Genomic DNA, 20,924 nt, shown 5'->3' with positions numbered 1-20,924 from the left:
TTAGTGGGATACCATTAAGTTTTAAAAAAAAAACTAAAAAAATCTGCATACACTCAGAGGGAAAAGTTTTCAAATAAGGAATGATGTTTCTTTTATGATATATAGACTGGGATTAGAAATAAATGTATTCCCTTTGCTTGTTCTGGTAATTAATTTCCATCCCAACAGCCAAAGAAGTAAATATTCACTGTAACTAAACAGAGCTACGTGGTCAGATAGAAGTGCAAATGCTATGTTTGGACTAAACACCTTATTAACCTAAGCCAATTTAAAATAAGCATAATTTAGAACTTAAACCATATCCGAACGCTACCTAAAAGTTTATTATACCACTAGTTACCTTCCTTTATTACCACCAAGTTTTAGAAATAAGAATGAGTAATTAGTCAATTGCAAGGAAAGGATTGATTCTTGCATAGACCTAGTAGGAGAATATAGAATAGTGGACTTCTTGAAAGGAGTGCAGTTGAATCTTTATCATTTCATATTATCGTAGGATGTCATTTGACTTATTTGCCCCCCTTCCCCACTAATTTATGTCCCATTGCCAACTAATGCCAACTAATCCAAATCAAACCATAATGGGCTCTGATGTGTTACCTAATGAGAGTATTTTGACTTGGAGCATAGCAAGTGACATGATAATACCTTTAGAAAGGCATCCAAACCCCCCAACCCCACCCTCTCAACTAGATCCAAAATTATACTTATTGGATTCTCACAAGAGTCTAGTGTCTTTATTTGCTTGGAGGAATAGATTAGCACCTTCTGGTGGAGGATAACAACAAATATACTCTTAGAAAAAGGGAAAGTGGGGGGTAGGAACTAGGAACCCATTACCACTTGCCATTCTTTTGAATGGAATTAGGACAATGTATATATATGGGAGTGGACTTTTATGCACTTCAGATATGAATAAGATTTACTTTTCCCCCTCCAATTAGGGCTAATTGCAATCTCAATAGACTATTAATTAAAAACAAAAACAAAATAGTTGGGCAGCGGGTTACATTTTTGCATAGGTTAAGGAGTAACATAAAAAATTGTTTTCTAGGTGAATGCATCATCCATCAGCAAAGACTATAAAGAAAGGACTAGGGGCAGACTGTTTTCTCATGATCCAATACAAAACATAGCATTAGTCTTCAGAAAAATTATTGTTAAAAGAAAGATGACTCAGGTGCACAATACATTCATGAATGCAGAGTTGAACAAGAAGAAAAATAAAAGTTGTATTGTCCTATCTACAATGAAAGAGGTTGTTGCTATATAAACTCTAGAAAAAGAGTAATGTTAATATTAGACAGCCGGCTAATTTAAAAGCTTTAATTTCTTTTTCTTTTTCTTTTATAACGGACGAAATATATATTATGTCTTTAAGGTGTAATAATAGCGGTGGAAGAAGATAACAATTTAGTGTTATTAAGGGAGTAGTTTAAAGTAGAGATGTTGTTAATGGGAGGATAGAATTGGTAGGTCAACATGGCATAATTAGGTCACAGCTCTAGGTGTGGAGGTGGGGCTGCCCCTAGTTCTTTTGGCATTCTCTTTGGGCTCATGAGTCCCATGCATACCTGTTGCATTTGACTTGTAGATTTGTAAATGTTTGCTGTATAATGACAACACTTCAATGTCTTTGGCCCCATCATGCACCCCTCCCCCACTTAATTGCTTCAAGATTCAAGATTGAAACTTTCTTTCACACCTCTCTCTCTCTCTCTTTCTCTTTGTATATATATATATATATATATATATATATATATATATATCGATCGTGTATATACTTGACCCAAAGTCCACAGGAGGGGGGTTTGGAGTCAGCTGATAGCAACTTCTTCCTAACATTTCTTGTAGTTAATCTAGAATGGTCCGGGCCCACGCGTAATCAATAATTTGAAGCCCAAAGTCAAGATTAGGGATTGATCAAGGAAAAGAAGCAACGCTAAATTGCGTGTGCTTGGAGGCAACTTCAGGCCTATGATATTACTACTTGCAGATTAAGGAAAGAAATGGAACTAAACCTCCCTGAGCCTGTCAAGAGGATCATCTTAATTCAGGTCCGACTAAGTTTTACCTTCTATAATTTTGAAGATTTAGGCGTGGTCGATTGCTCAAAAATAAAGAAAAACAAAGTACTTATGGTCATTTTTTTTATTTTTAATATTTAATTTTAAAAATAAATTAAAACTAAAAAAGAGTCAATTTACTGAAGTGATCGAAGTAAGGAACATACCCTTATTACCGCCACACTATTTCTAATGGTGAAGTAAACAAGCTTGTACTGTGGTTTTCGTCACGTTATTCATGTTTCTTCTTGACAATATCTATCATCATCATCTTTAGGTTAATCCCAACATGATTGGAATCATGTAGAGCATAATTCAAATATGAGAAAGCTCTAGAATAAAATGACAGTTTTTCCTCTTTTTTTCTTTTGGGTTTTCACTTGTTGATATATTGGAATAGCATTTCAGTAGTTCAGTGTTCTAATTTCTCCATAGGTTGAAAGAGACCTCTAGAAAATTCAGGTGAAAGGATGAGTTTATTGGTTTGTTTTAAGTGGGTGATATCAATAGATGACTCTTTCTTTGGTGTGCGAAAGATACACATTATCAGAAAGAAGCAAGTAAAAGTTGTAGCTTGCATCTCCTCACTAACATCTTCTATTGTAATGTCCATCTACAAATAATCTAAGGTTACCAAAATATAAGTATGATCAGAGAAAAAAGAAGAAGAAAAGATCCTAAGTACTCTTAGGGTACTAAGAGTTGATGCATTCCAGCCTCCTATCACTCCCAGTGGAATTCTGTGATATAATACTGCAATGGACAAGAAAATATGGTCTTCAAATAATCAAAAATCAGAATTGGATGGTAGGAGAAGTTGATGAGGTTTTATGTCAACTGATCCTCTTTATGTATTGATCAGGATATTATCAAATGTGCAGTTGAAAATATGGTCACACACTGAAAAGAAAAGGGCCAGATTGAAAGAGTATAGCACCCCAACACAGTCTAATAGATTATAGGTGGTCAAAGAAACAAACATGAGGAGTAAGTTTATCTTGGATATTGTGAATTTTTAGGAATATATAATTATGCAATATTTACATCAGGTAGAAAATTGATTATGTTAGAATTTTAATATTGACAAATATGTATAAAATAATCTGTGTTTTAATACATATACATGAGCATTTCTATAAGTTTTAAAAATATTTGAACTAGAGATTTTTAAGATATAGAGTATGGCCGAGAGCCCTCACAACCTAGCACAATAATGCAATTATCGGGGGGAAAAGGATCCCATGATCCTAAATCGATCTTACTTGGGATCACTTGGATCGATAAGATAAAATATCTAGGCTTCGTTCAGAAAATACCAAAGCGTTAGCGAAGCGTCATTTGGATAGCGAGGTGTTTCGAGCCAATTGGGCCGTGAGCGTAGTGGGAACGGGCTTCTTGATAAGTCACTACATTCAAACATGGTCTCAAGTGTTCGCACATATAGAGAAGGTCTTTCGGTCATTCGAACGAATGATTAGGTGTTTGCACATACAAAGATGATATTTTGGCTGTTCAAATGCACCCTACAAGTGTTCATAGCGTGTTTGCACATATAAATGGCTGTATTTGTGCATTCGAACGCGCTCGAACGAACTCGGGCAACGTTCGAACGCCTCTACATAACATCATATTTTTTGGACTTATGTGAGACTTGCTCTGACTTGAATTTTGCCTTATCTTGTTAACCTATATAAGGGTTAGGATGTTCTAACCCTAAGGATGTTGGATGTATTGCTTTTGAAAGGGAGTTCTTGGAGTTATAACATTTTTTCACCAACAAGGTCCATCTCATCTTTAACGCATCAAGTTTTCATCTTAAAGATTATCTAGACGAATGATCAATCTTGAGTGCTTTTGAGATTGGAGGACAATAATGAGATGCGGGCTCTAACGAGTAAGACTGAGTTAAACAAAATCATGGGGATCGACGAGTTATTTTATAAGTCAGTCTTATAACTGTTACAAGTTTAGTGATTAATTTTGATCCATAGTTTTTTTCTACAAAATTTTGATATTCATCTTTGTTTCACTTTTTGATATTTATTCAGCATATTTACTTAAGCAAAAGGCTGGAATTATTGCCTAAGATTTAGAAAAATATACATCATAATTTTCCAATGTGAATCTTTAGATCTATCTAACACGAGAGGCATATTAATACATTCTCTCAAAAAATCTCTCCTAAAAGATCTCTCTTTTAAGATAAGAAAGCCTACTCTGGTACCAATTAAAAAATCTAAGGCAAACTCTAATATGGACTGTATGATCTCTTATATAAGATTTAATAGTAAATAATAAATAATAAACGGTAAGCAACACATAAAATTTATGTGGAAAACTCTAAATTAGGGTAAAAACCATGAATCATTTTTACTAGGATGAACCACTAACAAAGAAGCAAACACAAGATTCAGCAGATTACCCGCTAAATCCCATAGCTATATATGAAGATTTCTTGTTCGCTAGATCCCGTGATAATTCACGTGATTAATTGCACTAATTTCTTTGACCCTTCAGATCGTACGAACTTGTCTTAGTAACCTTTGAGATAATAAGTTGTTTCAAGCACAACGTTGAAATGATCAAGAATAATTTTGGAAAGCTCAAATCCTTAATCTTCTTGATTAATGAACAACTCTCAGTCCAATCTTCACTAGAGCTTCAATTAATGTTCTTCAATCTTCTTTTCATATTCTAGGGTTTAAGGACTTATATAATTTTGCAAAATAGATAAGAAAATAATTTAAGTCATTCCTAGACTTGTGTTTTCCATGGAGCCCTTTGAATGCACGAAATCGCATTCGAACACCTAAATGTCTTTTCTACTCTTGGGGAGATGCGTTTGAACGCCCGATGGTCTATTCGAACAGCTGAGTAGATAGTTGAATGTAGAGTGGTTATCCATGTGCCATTAGATTTTTTTTTCATACTACTTCAACCGCCATAACATTGTTTGAGCATTTTAATGACGATTTTACAATCGTTTTAAATATTTTGACTTTAAATTTAATCTTCCACTTCAATAGTATTCATCAAACATCTTTTAACTTGTCATAATTTGTGCATATACTCATACATAAAATCTTAACACGTTACATAATAAAATTTATGTTTTGAAATATAATTTGTCAATTACATAAATATAAATAAAACCTAACAATCTCTCCCTTTGATAATTTATGACAGAACAAAAATTTTCTAGAATACAAAATGTCTAAATATAACAATGTATACGTCATAATAGAGTATAACATAAGTTTTGTTTGCTATTCAAATATCTTGCACAACTTCAATATTTGAACCAAATGAACGTTTTCCTAGAATATAAATCGTCGCCTCTCCCTTCTAGAGGAACATTTTCCTAAGGGACTCAATCCTTTTAATGATTGAGTCACAAGCATATGAAAAAGAGAGTTCATATGTCGGTATAGTCAAATGACAATTTTGACAAGACTTAACCTACCACTGATAAAGAGAGTCCATGCTTTTCAAGTCGACAACCTCTTCATACATTTGCCTATAATGGATTGCTAGTCAAAAACCAAAGGAGGGCCAAGCTTTAATGGCAAACACTGGTACCTAATGGGAAAAGCCCATATTAGCATAGCGTCACCACCCCTGACGAAGGAGATCAAGCAAGACTTGTCTAGGTTAATATGAAGACTTGACACCAACTTGGATAGGAAAGTGATAATTTTTCTATTGGAGATTGAAGAACCATCTACCTTTGACAAAAGCAAGGTGTTACAAGTGAACTGGATCACATGGGTGATCATCTCTGGGAAGGGATCAATATTGTGGATGAGCTCCCCTATCTTGTGATCAGGTGAGGAATCCAGAGAGCAAGTCTACTACAAGAATAAATAGAAGCTGTGAAAGAGGGGCCTTGCCTCAAGTCATGATGAATAGGAAGAAAGTTGGAGGGAGGCAATTAATCAAGATGGCTACCTACCCTACTTCAAGGGAAAGTACCCAAGCAATCCATTTATCCGAAAAGTGCCTCACATGAAGGATAGAAAGGAGGGTATCACACCACATGCAATCAAAAGCCTTGGCAAAGTCTAGCTTGATGAGGATGCACGAACTCCTACATCAAGTTGCTTACGCGAGATCTAATGTGCTAAAGACAAGCTGTCAAGGATTGACCTTCCTTTAATGAAGGCAAATTCACCAGTGTGAACAAGACCATCCAAGACTCTAGAGAGGTAGTAGGCAAGAAATTTAGCGATGATCTTAAAGTGGTAACTGAGGAGGCTGATGAGCTTGAAGTCCGAGAGGAGAAGTAGAGTCTTTTATTGATAGGAAGCTAAATAAAGACTTTGCTCAATGACAAGGTGAATGTTAAGGACGTGGAGTGCATGGAAGACACGCATCAAGTCTCCCCTAATAACAACCAAAATTTGCTTATAAAATTAGAATCAGGAAGCTATCAGACCTAGGGGCTTTCTTTATGTCGAGGTTAAAGATTACTGATCTAATTTCTCCCCCCTAAAGAAGGCATCAAGGGAGTCCAAACTAGAAGGGTCTTCCAATCCTGAATAGATCGGGTTCTAGTCTAGCTCAATCAGAGAGAGATCAGGGGTTTGGTACTAGTTCGTGAAATAAGAGAAGAAGAATCTCTGAAGGAGAGTTTACTAGAGCATAACCCAACTTCCCGGAGGAAGTTGGAGATAAAAATTTCCTTCCTCCCACCTTAGTAGAGGCACAACCGTCTTGTTTTTCCCCTTCCTTCAACAATAGTTGTCTAGAGTGTTGACATGAAAGGATCTCCTCTTGAGAAAGGATGTCGACCAACTCCCCTCTCAAGGGAGCTCTATGGGTAGAGTCGGCTAGGGACAAGGACTTTTCTCCTTCAAGACATCAAGGGAAATAATACCTTCCTAATTTGCTGCCTTCCTTACCCTTACATCGTGAAAGTGAGAGGAGCACTAGGAGCAGATCATCTAGTAGAGAAACCATCGTTTAAAGATTTAAGCAACTGGATTGGCAAATGAGGGTGCATTTGTCCGCCAACCCAAAATAAGATGCTTGAAAGTCGAGGCCCCTAGCCAGATTTTTTCAAATTTGAAAAATAGATGCAGTGGGGGATGGAGCCGATGTCAAGGCAGATAAGGAGTGGTCAGATACTAGACATGGGCTATGCATCGAGCTGAAGAAAACTCTGCATCCCAATCGACCAAGAACAAGTCTTTATCGAGCATAGAGAAAGATACAATCTGACTAGGTGGGTTAAATCAGTTGGGTTAGTTGAGTCAAGTTGAGTTAGTTAGTTAGTTAGATTTATTTATTAGTTTAAATTTTAGATTAAATGGCTGTAAGCTCAATAAGGTAAATTGGATCCGACCCGCTATGACTCTACTCCTATAAATAGAAGAGGTCATGGGTTAATTATTATTGTGGAACGATCATTGAGTTAAGTTATTTTATTATTTTATATTTATCTTTTATTGTAGCCGTTAGATCGTCCTTATTTTCGTAGGAATATATTGTAATCCTAGACCCATTCAAACCCTAGTCATCATCTTTCTCCATGAGCCACCTACCTTATGCCTATCCACCACCACCCTTGATCGTTCGTGTAACAACCTATCCTTAAAAATAAAAAAATTTTGCATGGCACGACGTGGCTAGCCCACGCACGTCGGCGCCGTAGCCATAGCCACAACGCTGATGTCCCCACCCCTCTCTCTCTCTCCTTCTTTCTCGCTCTCTCTCAATCTCTCGGTCTCTTCCTCGCCCCCCCCCCCCCCCCCCCCCCCCGCTCTCTCCTTCTCTTGCTGACGCCGACCTACCATCGCTGTCGCCGTTGTCGCCTCTTTTCTCCTTACTTCTCCTCTTCCTTTCTCTTTCTCCTCTCTCTCTCTCTCCCTCTCTCTTTCTTGCAAGTGGGCTTGGGCTCGCTGGAGTTGAGTCGTCGGCGAGAGACCGACCGCTAGCTGGCCACCAGCAGCTGGTGCCCTTCCCGGCGGTGCCAATCCTCCCCTCCTTTCCTTTCTTCCTCTTTTCTTCTTCTTCTTCTTCTTCTTCTTCTTCTTCTTCTTCTTCTTCTTCTTCTTCTTCTTCTTCTTCTTCTTCTTCTTCTTCTTCTTCTTCTTCTTTCTTCCTTCTTTTTCCTTTCTTTTGCTCCTTTCTTAACTTCTTCTTCTATTTCTACAACAATGTTGGACTCGACCCAACACTGCCATGGTGATTTCTTGATTCATTATCGAGGATCATATATTTTTATCAGTTATAACATGTTATCTACTTTTCATTTATGTATTATTGAAGAATATTCATATACTTATTCATGACATGATACTTTTTTTTATTCATATTATCCAGTACATGATTTACTCTTTGTTTGGCATCAGTGATTCGCGATAAGGTCTATTCACTAAACCTTTTACTTTTCTCTTTATTTTTTTTCTAACCCCCACAGATATTATGCTACGTGATAGCTACTTAAGATATCATAAGGAGATATTTTAGAGTAAAAATAAGGTGAGCCATAGACCTGAGATGATATAAAAGATAGTCTAACCAAATATTGAGTTGTACCATTATTTGATATTTGTACTTCATTGTATAGAGGATGATTTGTATAATAAAGGTCAGATTATAGTGTACTCATATATTACTGATTCTAATTGTATCTTGGTAGTTTATCATGGCCTGCATGGGCCCTACCAGATTATGTAGCTGTCTAGTATGGTTGTTGTGGACTTAGACATTCATATATTAACAGGCTTATTTGGTTGATAGTATATGATTGATCTCTAAGATGGATTATGTTAAGTACAGGTATATATGTGCCTGACGGGCCTCACCCATTCTGTCGTGTGCATCGCGCATGTCATGTGGGTGCATGGGTGTGTACGTGCTTGTGCCGGGCAGGGGTAGTATAGTTCGCCACCCTCTGACAACCGCCACAATGTTGGATAATCTGTTTCAACCCCATCTTGACATTCCCTCACCCTTTTTGCCATAACATTTTGCCCGGAACTTTAAATCTACTCAAACTAGAGCCAATAGAATCTTATAGGTTATCTTCCATTAAAGTTTTCATAATTATTTTACATATGGATCGTTTCATATATGGTTCGTAACAGTAGTATCAGAGCCACCATTCATCGGTTGATGGTTAGCATGACATTGATGAAAACGAACAAGGAAAGTGCAACTATGGAGGATCGAAAACTCATATCTGTTCTTGTGGGCAACAAACCACCCACGTGGGTGAAGGCATTAATAAATTCCGTGGACTCATTAAGAGAATTAATGAAAGAGATGCAAACCTCCCTCGAGGACTTAATCCAAGCCTTGGTAGAGACTCTACTAACTGCCTACCACTGCCTTGTATTGCCAGCACCGCAGTAGGAAGGAGGGGATGAGAACAATCCAAGCCATGAGGGAGCGAATAAGCTGGTCCAAACTGAAGCCTCGATCCCTCCTCTAGTAGTGGTGGAGGTCTCCACCACTATAGACCCAGACCACTAATGCAGTAGTGCTAGAGTAGCTACTAGCACAAGGGTTGATGTTTAGGAAATGGCCTGACATTGGAAATCGGCAGGTCCTGGCGTTTGAAATTGGTAGGTACTCTTCAGGCAATAGACATGGCCTTTGGATTTTTTATGTTTAAATTCTCTTTTGAAGGTGATTAATATTTTAATTAGGGGTCCATGGAATTTTCGAGGTATGGTGCTTAATTTGATTCCTTGGCATCTGAATTTCCAACCTCTTACTGAGGAGATCATCTCAGCCCTTGTGTGGGTTCAACTGGTTGGATTACTAGGGGAATACTAGCTTGAAGACCTCCTCTTGGAGGTTCCCTTAGATTTGGGCTATCCTCTAAATATCAATGTGTACAGCTTAGCTCGGTCTAGAGGACAGTTTGCTAGGGTTTGTGTAGAAATTGATCTAACAAAACCTTTGAAGCAAACTACTCTTGTAGGTCCTATGAGTGAACAAATTCAGTAGGTGGTGACTTATGAAATCTTTTGGTGGTTTGCTTCCGGTGTGGCCGAGTTGGCCATAGGCTAATTATGCGCCTAGATATGCTTGCTACCAAGATTGCTTCCCTTGTGAAGGTAATGGTTGATGTTCCATCTTCGTTGGCCATGATAAGCAATAAAGGTGACCAGCTTGTGGCCCTTGAGGGTAATGAGGACTTGAGCGAATCCACCCTGTCACCTTTCCGGGAATGCACTCCGAGCTTTAGCAAAATTCAAACAGACAAAAATTGAGAAAGCAATGAAAAGTCGACATGTTAGTCTCAGCTACTATGAAAGAAGCATCCTCTCTTATCAATGTATCCGTGTGTCTCATTGTGCCAACTAATCCTATCCAAATTAGAAAAAGGGCACAGCATGCACCCCATGCATGAGGAGGCTTTGTGCGTCATCATAAGCCCCATTGAGATAGCCACAAAGGGTCCAAAAACACCCTAACTCTACTAATGTCCCCAACAATTCCCCCCTTACAACATCAAGCAAGGTCATACCTATTACACTAGTTGCAAGCTCAGTCACCTCTCACTTGTCCCTTTCCTCCCCGAGGAAGAGGAAGGGAGCGAACTCAATCAACCTAAGAGCTTCAAAATCCCCACTCAAAATCAGCAAAAGTGAAGATGGCTCGACAAAGAATATAGCTAAGGCGGCAATACCAAAGTTGCCACAAAGCCAACAGTGAAGTTGCTAGCTTGGAACTGCCAAGATTGTGGAGGAGCCTCGACATCTAGGAATCTCAAAAAAAAATCCTCCATAGCACGGGTGCTAACCTTTCCTTTCTCTCAGAGACGAAGTGTAGTGAGAATGAGGCCCGTGCTATCCTCGCTAAAATCCCCCTTCGCAATAGTGTCATAATCCCATCCTCAGCGAACTATGGCTACTCTGGGACAATAACTTGATTCTAGATTTAGTGAAAACTTCCACTAACTACATCAAGGCTAGAGTCAAATGTCGAATCACCCTCATTCACTAGTATTTTGTGGGGTCTATGAAGACCCATATCACTAGTCATCATCAACTCTCTTGGAGCAGATCTGCGGGTATACCACTAACCTAGGGAAATTGTGTCTCCTCATCGGTGACTTCAATTTGATTGCTGACTTGGATAAAAAATATAGAGGCAACCAACCTAACCTCGCGAGAATGAAAGCCTTTGACCGTATCAATAACAGTAGACTCCATGACCTTGCTTTGCGGAGCTGGTATATACCCTGGTTAAATAGAAGAGGTGCATGCAAGCTCATCAGAAAGCATCTCAATAGAGGGCTGGCAAATTCCTCGTGATGCAACTACTTTTCCTATGCTCGTATATTCCATCTCCCAGCGATATCTAGTAACCACAATCCTCTACTGCTGAATACCCTTCCTTGATATAGTAGTGGAAGGTGATAGTTTAAAATGGAGAATTAGTAGTTTACCAAAGACACTTTCAAAAGTTCCTGCATTAATGCTTGGGATAGCATTAGCAACCACCTACAGACTTTCTCTACTAAGCTACACCTCCTCATCAAGCAAATCAAAATTTGGGCTAAGAAGGATGCCGAAAATCTATGTGCCCAAATAAATGAGGTTGAAAAACAAATCACAACCTTATAGTCCATCTACAATCCCATTGAGGAGGGAGCAGTTTCTCAGAAGTATACATGATAACCTTATGCTGAAAAATGAACTATACTAGCATCAAAGAGCTAAGGTCAACTATATTAATTGGGGTGGCAAAAACCACTTCTTCCACACCATAGCAACTATCAGAAATCAAAGAAAGAGCGTCACTTGCGTCAACCTTGGGAAGGACGAATGGACACCAAACCCTACCCAAATTTGAGAAGCTTTTGATCAGCATTTCAAAACCTTATTCAAGTCGACAAAGCTGCTGTCAATCTTCAATTACTCCATTGACAAGCTAAACACTATGTCCACAATCTCTAAAGATGACAGGGAAAGCATCTAAGCTATCCCAACAGATGTTGAGATTGAAGCCACTCTAAAAACCTTTGGACCGGATAAAGCCCCAGGTCTAGATGGAATAAACGCCATATTTTTCTAGAACCTATGGCCCTACCTTAAAGAGATACCACTACAATGGTGAACCTTTTTTTTTGCTCAAGCTGCATAGACAAGGGGCTTAACAAAACAACTATAGTCCTAATCCCCAAGAAAAAGAGAAACCCACGCTAATTAGCAATTTTAGACCAATAAGTCTATGCAACACTAACAAACTGATCGCAAAGCTACTTGCTGCTAGGATTAAACATCTCAGCACAATCATCACACCAAATCAGAGCGCCTTTATCCCTGACAGATAGATAGTGGACAACCAAGTCATTGCCAAGAAGTGCTTACTTATCTCAAATCCTCTCGTAGCACTAGGGAAGCTTTCATGCTAAAAGCAGACCTCTTCAAAGCCTTCGACTAGATGGAATGGAGTTTTATTGGCAACTGTCTCAAGCTGCATGGGTTCCCAGAGAGCTTCATAGGTCTGGTCATGTCTTCTCTTAACATTACCAGCATAACCCTCGACGTCAATGATAGTGTGTTTGGCTGGTTCCACCATTCAAGAGGCCTGAGGCAAGGATACCCTCTATCACCATATCTATTCATCATCGGCTCCAATATCCTTTCGATTCTACTTGGCAATGAGCTCAATCTAAAGAGGTTGTCTGGCATTAGAATCTATAATTAAGAAGATGGAGCCTAATCTATCACCCTTTATCAATTGCAGCCTAGGTATCAGGAAAATGCAGCTTGTCAAACCAAGCTCTAATCATCAAGCTTGCATGGCGTTTCCTCACCAACAAGGAAAGCATATGGGTGAATATTCTAAAAGACAAATACCTCTCAAAATGCTTGCTCTAGTTGGCGAAGCTCACTAGTACTATGTCATAGACTTGTCGCTCTATCCTAAAATCTCATAAGGATTTGAAGAAGCTAATAAGGTATGAAATTGGCAATAGAGGTCTGGTCTCCATCACTCTTGACCCTAGTTGCCGACCTTTGATCTTAGTGAAGTCACCCTCCTAAACCACATATCCAAAATGGAAGAACTGGTCATTAAGTAGGAAGCGCAATGAGATACAAATTTATTGCAACATCTCTTCCCTAAGGAAGTCGCGAACGCAATTTCAAACATTTTTCTAAGGTCGGCTTCTATGGGAAGGAGAGATAAGCAGCTTTGGACCTCAACTACCAATGGCATGTTCAGCTCTAAATTGGCCGCTCTCTCAAAAGGAGTCTAGGAGGCTTCGTCTTACACTACACGTACCACCAACCTTTGGAAGATAATATGAAAATATGCTGAGATGATCCCTCGCATAAAGATGTTCGCCTAACGCTACCTAGTGGGTGCAATTCTGGTTTGAACAATCCTTAACAAATGAATATTGCAAATCGATGCTGTGAGTGCCCCCATAGCCAGTGTAATCAAGAAACAATCGACCACCTCCTCATCTCTTGCCAATTAATGAGAGTTGTCTGGTTTGCAGGTGCATTAGAGATTCGTCCGGATCAACTACCAACTTCCTTGGACAAATGGATAATGTATCTTAGTGCTAATCTTTCGAAAAAGCTTCTGGGATACGCCTTTAACACCATGTGGTTTATTTGGAAGGCAAGAAATAAGATAGTGTTTACAAAAAAAATCCCATGATCCTTGGAAGATTGTCTCCAATCTCAGTAGTTTCAACACATAGAAGTGGAGCACAAGCCTCCCTGACTACATGATCCCACATGGCAAAGTCAAAGTGATAGCAAGCATTCAAGAGATTGTAGAGGGAAGTGCTGGGTAGATGCTTCTTGGAAATGATGTTTCAATGGAGGAGTGGACGTCTACATAGTTAGCCCAAGCTCTTAACTCAAGAGATTCAAGAGCATCTATCTTGACATATGCAACATTCCAATTACTAGTGAAGCCTTTGCTCTACTATTTGGCATATCGGAAGCAATAAAGCTTAATGAACAAGATGGTGTCATCTATAGCGACTACGCCAAGGTGGTCAACATTGCAAACTCTGTTTAGACCCTATCAAGTGGCAAATATCCTTAATCATCCATGAATGCATAAGGTTATCCAAGCAACTCTCCTCTATCAAGGTTTTCTACTCGAGTAGGAAAAACAACTCGATAGCCCATAACCTTGCCAGTCTTGCTATCAAGAACATATATTATAAGGAATGGACCGAGCATCATCGTATCAGTATGTAATATTTTGAACTGAAATGAAATATGTCTATGGACCAATTATAAAAAAATAGTCATCTCAGTACTTCATTATGCATAAAAGCTTGGTTAATTAATGTGCCATATGGTACTAATCATGCCCTCTAAAATTACCACTTGTCTCATGAATTAACATAATGTGTTAAAATCTGAGTTAAATTTGCATGAGCTATCAATTAGATAGCAATTTGGTGATTTAATCTCTTATAGTTGTAATGATCTGAGATTAATAATCTCAAATCCCTTCTCTAACTACTCCCAAAAGACTACAGATGAGAGCAATTAGCCTTGCTTAATGGTTTTCCCCTCCCTCAAGCTGAGAAGAGAGAGCTATTGTATTCTAGAAGATGATGATTATTACAGAAAGGGGATCGATGGGTTTATATCATACCCTCAGATCCCATCTCTCACTCTCTAACTGACTGGACTCTTGACCCTAACTACCCACGTGATAGTCACATGATGACTTAAGGACTCCTATGAAAACAAAAAGCTGATACAGGATTATTTTGTAAAATTTCAGTCCCTAGTGTTGTTGATACAAGATCATAATGCAAAAGCTCTTCTTTTCTTCTTCCCAGTGAGCTCTGAGCATGACAAATGCCCACTTCTTAAGATCCTTGTCCTTAAAGATCTAAAGCAGGAAACTGGTGTGTAATGGCGTAATAGTCCTCCCAAGTAGCTTCCTCAGGGCCAAAGTTTCTCCACTGTACCAGAATTTGTGAAATGGCTCGGTTATTCCGCTTCACCATCCTCCTAGCCAAAATCTTGTTGGGGTGGAGAAGCGACTCACCGTCCGTGTTGACTATGGGTAAGGTAGTACTAGTAATGCAGTCAGACCCCAAATATTGTTTGAGTTGGGATACGTGAAAGATGGGGTGAATCTTCGAGTAGACTAGGAGGAAATATACCACATTGCCAATTATCTCCAAAATTTGATAGGGGCGATAGAACTTAGCAGCCAACTTGAGGTTCTGTCGGACTTGAACTGAAGATTGGCGGTAAGGCTGAAGCTTCAAGTATACCCAATCCCCCACTTGGTACTATCGCTCAATACGGTTCTTATCGGCAAAATGCTTCATCTTAGCTTGTGCTTTGACTAGTTCAACACGAAGGAGTAGTACCATTTGGTTTCTATCATGTAGATATGATTCTACAAAAGCAAGATGAGAAGTTGACTATACCAAAAGAGCTAATTGGGGTGGAGGATACCCATATAGAGCTTGAAAAGGATAGATTAATACTATTGTGATAATTTGTGTTGAACCACCACTCGGTTAGACATAACCAATTTGCCCACTTCTTTGGTTTGGAGCTAGTCATGCAACGGAGATAAGACTCCAAACAACTATTTACCCGCTCGATCTGTCCATCGGATTGTGGATGATAAGCAGTGCTAAAGTGCAATGAGGTGCCCAATCTACTAAAAAGTTCCTTCCAAAAGGCACTAAGAAAAAATGAACCTTGGTCACTCACAATAGTGTTTGGCAAGTCATGTAATTTGTGAATATGATCAAGAAAATAGTGGTCACTTGAAGAGTAGTGTATGGGTGAGGAAGAGCAATAAAATGAGCATATTTGCTCAATCTGTCCACAACCACTAATATTACCTCTTTACCTTCAAACCTCAGCAATCCTTCAATAAAATCCATTGAGATGTTAGCCCATAGCTTTTCAGGAATTGGAAGTGGTTGTAATAGGCCAGCTGGGTGGGTGTTCTCATGTTTGTGCCACTGACATATATTACATAGCTTGACATATGTGAGAATATGATGTTTAAGTCCAGGCCAATAGAAATACTGTTTAACTCTTTTGTATGTGGCTTCCAATCCTGAATGTCCCCCAAGGGTGAAGCATGTAGAGTAGAAATGATTCGAGATCTGAGATCAATATTAGTTCCCACATAGATACGAGTATGAAACTTCATAAGACCTTGTGCAAATGAGTAGTCACAAGATTGAGAGATAACTAGTTTAGGGATCATATTTTCAGCAAATGAATCACCTCGATAAGAGGTCAAAACCTCTTCTAGCCATGCGGGGGTGACACTAGTGATGGTAGCTCGGGAACTGGTCTATTCTGGTAATCTTGAGAGTGCATCTGCGACATTATTAGTCCGACCTTGCTTATATTTCAGCTCATAATCAAAGCCCAATAATTTGGATAACCATTTCTATTGTAAAGTGGTATGCAACCTTTGGTCAAGAAAATATTTAATACTATGATGGTCAGTGTGAATAATAAAATGAACTCCCTCCAAATATAACTTCCACCGAGTGACAACCATGACAATTGCTAATAACTCCTTCTCATATGTAGAATATGATGAAAACTTGGGACCTAATGCCTTACTGAAATAAGCAATAGGGTGCCCTGATTGGTGTAGCACAGCACCCACACCCATATCACAAGCATCTGTGTCCAACTCAAAGGGCTTACTAAAATTCGGTAAAGTGATAACTGGAAGAGAAGTCATGGCCTTCTTGAGGAGTTGGAATGTCATTTCCGCTTCTTGAGACCACTTAAAGGAGTTCTTCAATAATTCAGTAAGGGGTCTAGCAATTAGCCCATAGTTTAGCACAAACTTCCGGTAATAACCGGTAAGACCCAGAAATCCCCTAAGTTGTTTCAATGTAGTTAGGGAGGGCCAATCCAACATACATTGTATCTTTGAAAGATCTGCAGCTATACCTTGATGAGTTATAATGTGTCCAAGATACTCCACTTGGTCGATTGCTATAACACACTTTGAGAACTAAGCAAAGAGAGAATTTTCCTTTAGTATCTTCAAAACCTGTTCTAGATGATCCAAGTGAGCTTGTAAAGAAGGGCTGTAAATCAATATATCATCAAAGAAAACCAAGACAAACCTTTTCAGAAGAGGTTGGAAGATAGTATTCATCAAGGATTGGAAAGTAGCCGGGGCGTTGCAAAGGCCAAATGGAATCACCTTGAATTCATAGTGGCTACAGTGAGTCTGAAATGCTATTTTCTCAATATCAGTGGGGTGAATTAAGATTTGATGGTAGCCCGATCTCAAATCTAGCTTGGAAAACACCTTAGCTCCATGTAACTCATCTAGTAACTCGTCTATGACTGGGATTGGATATTTATTTTTGATTGTGATATCATTCAGCTTCTTGTAGTCCACACATAGTCTCCAAGTACCATCTCTTTTCTGACCAAAAGAATAGGTAAAGAGAATGGGCTGTGGCTTGGTTATTACTCCAAAATTTAGCATTTCCTGTATTATTTTTTCAACCACCTTTTTTTTAGCATAGGGGACCCTATAGGGCCTCAAATTGGGTGGAATAGCCCCTGAGTGCAAATGAATGTGGTGATCTTGTGCCCTGTGAGATGGTAGGTGTTGGGGTTCCTCAAAAATGTCAGCATACCGAGTTAACAACTCCTTAAAAGGGGGTAGTATAACAACTGGATTTTGTTCAGAAGTGATAGAAAAAAGTTGACTAATATATGCACAATGCCATTTAGAGATCAATTTCTGAAGTGAAGCACCTTATATTAGCTGACAACTTACATCAGATTGGTTTCCCACAAGAGTAATTTGTCTGCCTTCCTTCTGAAAAGTGAGGGTAAGTTTTTCAAAATCAAAGAGGATAGGACTATATGTTTTCATCCAATCCACCCACAAAACCATATCACAAACAACTAAAGTGAGAACCTTTACATCTGCTAAAAATGCATGCCCTTGCATGGTCCAAGATAGATTTGAACAAGCTGATGAGCTAATTAATCTTTGCCCATTAGCCACAGTGACATAAAGGGGATTAGTACACTCTAAAATGCAATACTATCTTGAATAGTATGAGGATCTATGAAGCTGTGTGTACTTCCACTATCCACCAATATGCAGATTTCTCTTTTGTTTAGCACCCCTTAAAGCCTAATAGTGTGAGGGGAGTCATGGCCGGCCAAGGCATGTATAGATATTTCCATTGCTGATTCAGGCAATTCATCTGTCCCAGGTAGTTCCTCTAAAGCTTCCTCTTCTTCCTCTTGAGTGTTAGTTTCCAAGTTAATCATATATAATTGATGCCGCACACACTTATGCCCCTTTTTATAGACTTCATCACAATCATAGCAAAGGCCTCTATCCCTTCTAGACTTCATTTCAGCCAGAGTGAGCTTGTGGATCGGAGGAACATTGGAGCTAGGCTTTGAAAAACCAACATTGGGCTATCGAGTGATTGCAAAGGGAGTGAAGAGTGGTGCAACGAGAACTCATCCAGTTGAAACAGGATTTGTAGTAGTGCTAGCAGCGAAGTTTGAATGACTGCTGATAGTAGGAAAATGATTGTGGGTTAATGAAGATCTAGGATATGAAGGGGGAATTGTATTTGGTGCTCTCTTCATTCGATTATTAGAATCCATGACATGTTCTTGCATCTTAGCAATGAACACTGCTTGATGAAAGTTTTGAGGATGGAACATGTGAACCATTGGCTTGATATCCTCTCTCAAACCACTAATGAAACTTTGGATAAAATATTCTTTAGTAAAAAATCTGTTCTTAATAAGCATTAGAGACTTTAACTCCTTAAATCTCTCTTGGTAGGCTGTAACAGTGGTCTCCTATCTAAGCTTACTAAATTCTTCTATCACATTATCATATCCCAAGTCATCAAATCATAGACATAAGTCCTCTTCAAAGCTGTCCCAGTCTAGCTTGCTTTTGCCCTCTTGATAGTCTTGAAACCAAGACTCTGTCTTACCATCCAAAAGAAGAGATGCATAGAGTACTTTATGTTCTTCAGGAATAGATGTAAATATGAAAAACCTCCTGCACTTCCTGCACCATACTCTAGGGTTATCACTCATGAAGTGAGGTAACTCCACCTTAGGAATCTTTAGAGCACTAGCATCTCCATTACTAATCCATTCAGGACAGATTTTTTGCTTGGTTCCAATTGGCTCCTCCCTACTAATATGTGGATATGAAGATGATTTGGGTGAAATATTTGTGTTAACTCCTGAAGTTTCACCATTATCTCCCTCCTTTCCCTTCATTTTCATTTCATTTAGCCCCCTGAATAATACTTCAATCTGAGAGCATACCTGAGCTTGGAGGTGCTCCATGGACAACTTCATTGATTCCGAATGGGATTAAAGTTGCTCAGCCAAGTCCTAGATTCACTGCTCATTCTTCCTTGAAAGATCTGCCAATATTGCCAAGCGAGTAGATTCCACCATGGATGCTCCAATTACTGCTCGAAGCTACCTCTAAGCTAACCATGAGCTAACCATAAGAATTGATGCCTGCTCTTATACCAAATGTAATGATCTGAGATTAATAATCTCAAATCCCTTCTCTAACTACTCCCAAAATACTACATATGAGAGCAATTAGCCTTGCTTAATGGTTTTCCCCTCCCTCAAGCTGAGACGAGAGAGCTATTGTATTCTAGAAGATGATGATTATTACAGAAAGGGGATCAATAGGTTTATATCATACCCTCAAATCCCATCTCTCACTCTCTAACCGATTGGACTCTTGACTCTAACTACCCACATGATAGTCACATGATAGTCGCATGATGACTTAAGGACTCCTATGAAAACAAAAAACTGATACAGAATTATTTTGTAAAATTTCAGTCCCTAGTGCTGCTAATACGGGATCATAATACAAAAGCTCTTCTTTTCTTCTTCCCAGTGAACTCTGAGCATGACACCAGCCCACCCTTTCTCTTTCTGTCTCTATATAAACCCATGTCATATCATCGGAATAGGTTCTTGTCAAACTATAGCAGACGCATAAGTAATTAATCCACTTGCAAAAAGCCTAATCGGCCACAATGCTAAAGTCCAATTGTCATTTTTTTTTTCAAAAGGAGAAGCCCATAGGAAGATTTTTTTATATTTTTATTTCATCTTTGAGAAAATAGTTTACAAGTTTGGCACAATAATTTAAGTATGTAATATATTGTAATTTAACTAATGGAGATATTCTCATTGAGGTTGAACAATTATCTAGCCAATAGGAACAAGCTAGACAAGCTTAGTGATGGGTGCCTTCAGTGGAATCTCTTTTTTAAGGATAAGCTCAAAAGTACTTGATGGCATAAAATGAGTTTTAGCATCCAACAAAGTTTATGCAAATTTGCTTTCACAAGTCAAACATAATCAAGTCTTGAAGGTACAGTGAAATGGAATGCTCTTCCATTAATTACACACATTTTTATTATATCTAATTATAATTGTGATCTGATAAATAAAATTCTATTCTTGTGAATTTAAAATATAGAAAAAGAACAAATCAAACTTGACGAAGATTTGAGATATTTGATATCTAAATGATAGCATCAAAGTGATATGAATTAATAAATTGCACAATAGATAAAAGTTCCCTTGATGAGATTATCCTTTAATGATATTTGATCTAGCTTTTAAAAACATCTTGTACTATATGTTTAGATGATTTTTGTGTGCATCCAATCACTTTTTCTTTCTAGCTTGTAGAGTCAAAATCTTATGCCACCTATCAGAATTTGAAACTCTTATGGTCCACTATGTAGAAAGCAAATTTGCCTAAACCTTATTAGATGCTCAAACTCTTCTTTTGTCATCAATCACTTTGGAGCTTATCCTTAAAAAAGAGATTCCACAAAAAGTCACCCATCGCTTAGCTTGTTCT

This window comes from Typha angustifolia, chromosome 15, assembly GCF_048772165.1.
Source record: "Typha angustifolia cultivar Huaian chromosome 15, ASM4877216v1, whole genome shotgun sequence".
Classification (NCBI taxonomy): Eukaryota; Viridiplantae; Streptophyta; class Magnoliopsida; order Poales; family Typhaceae; genus Typha; species Typha angustifolia.
This window is presented reverse-complemented; position numbering follows the sequence as displayed.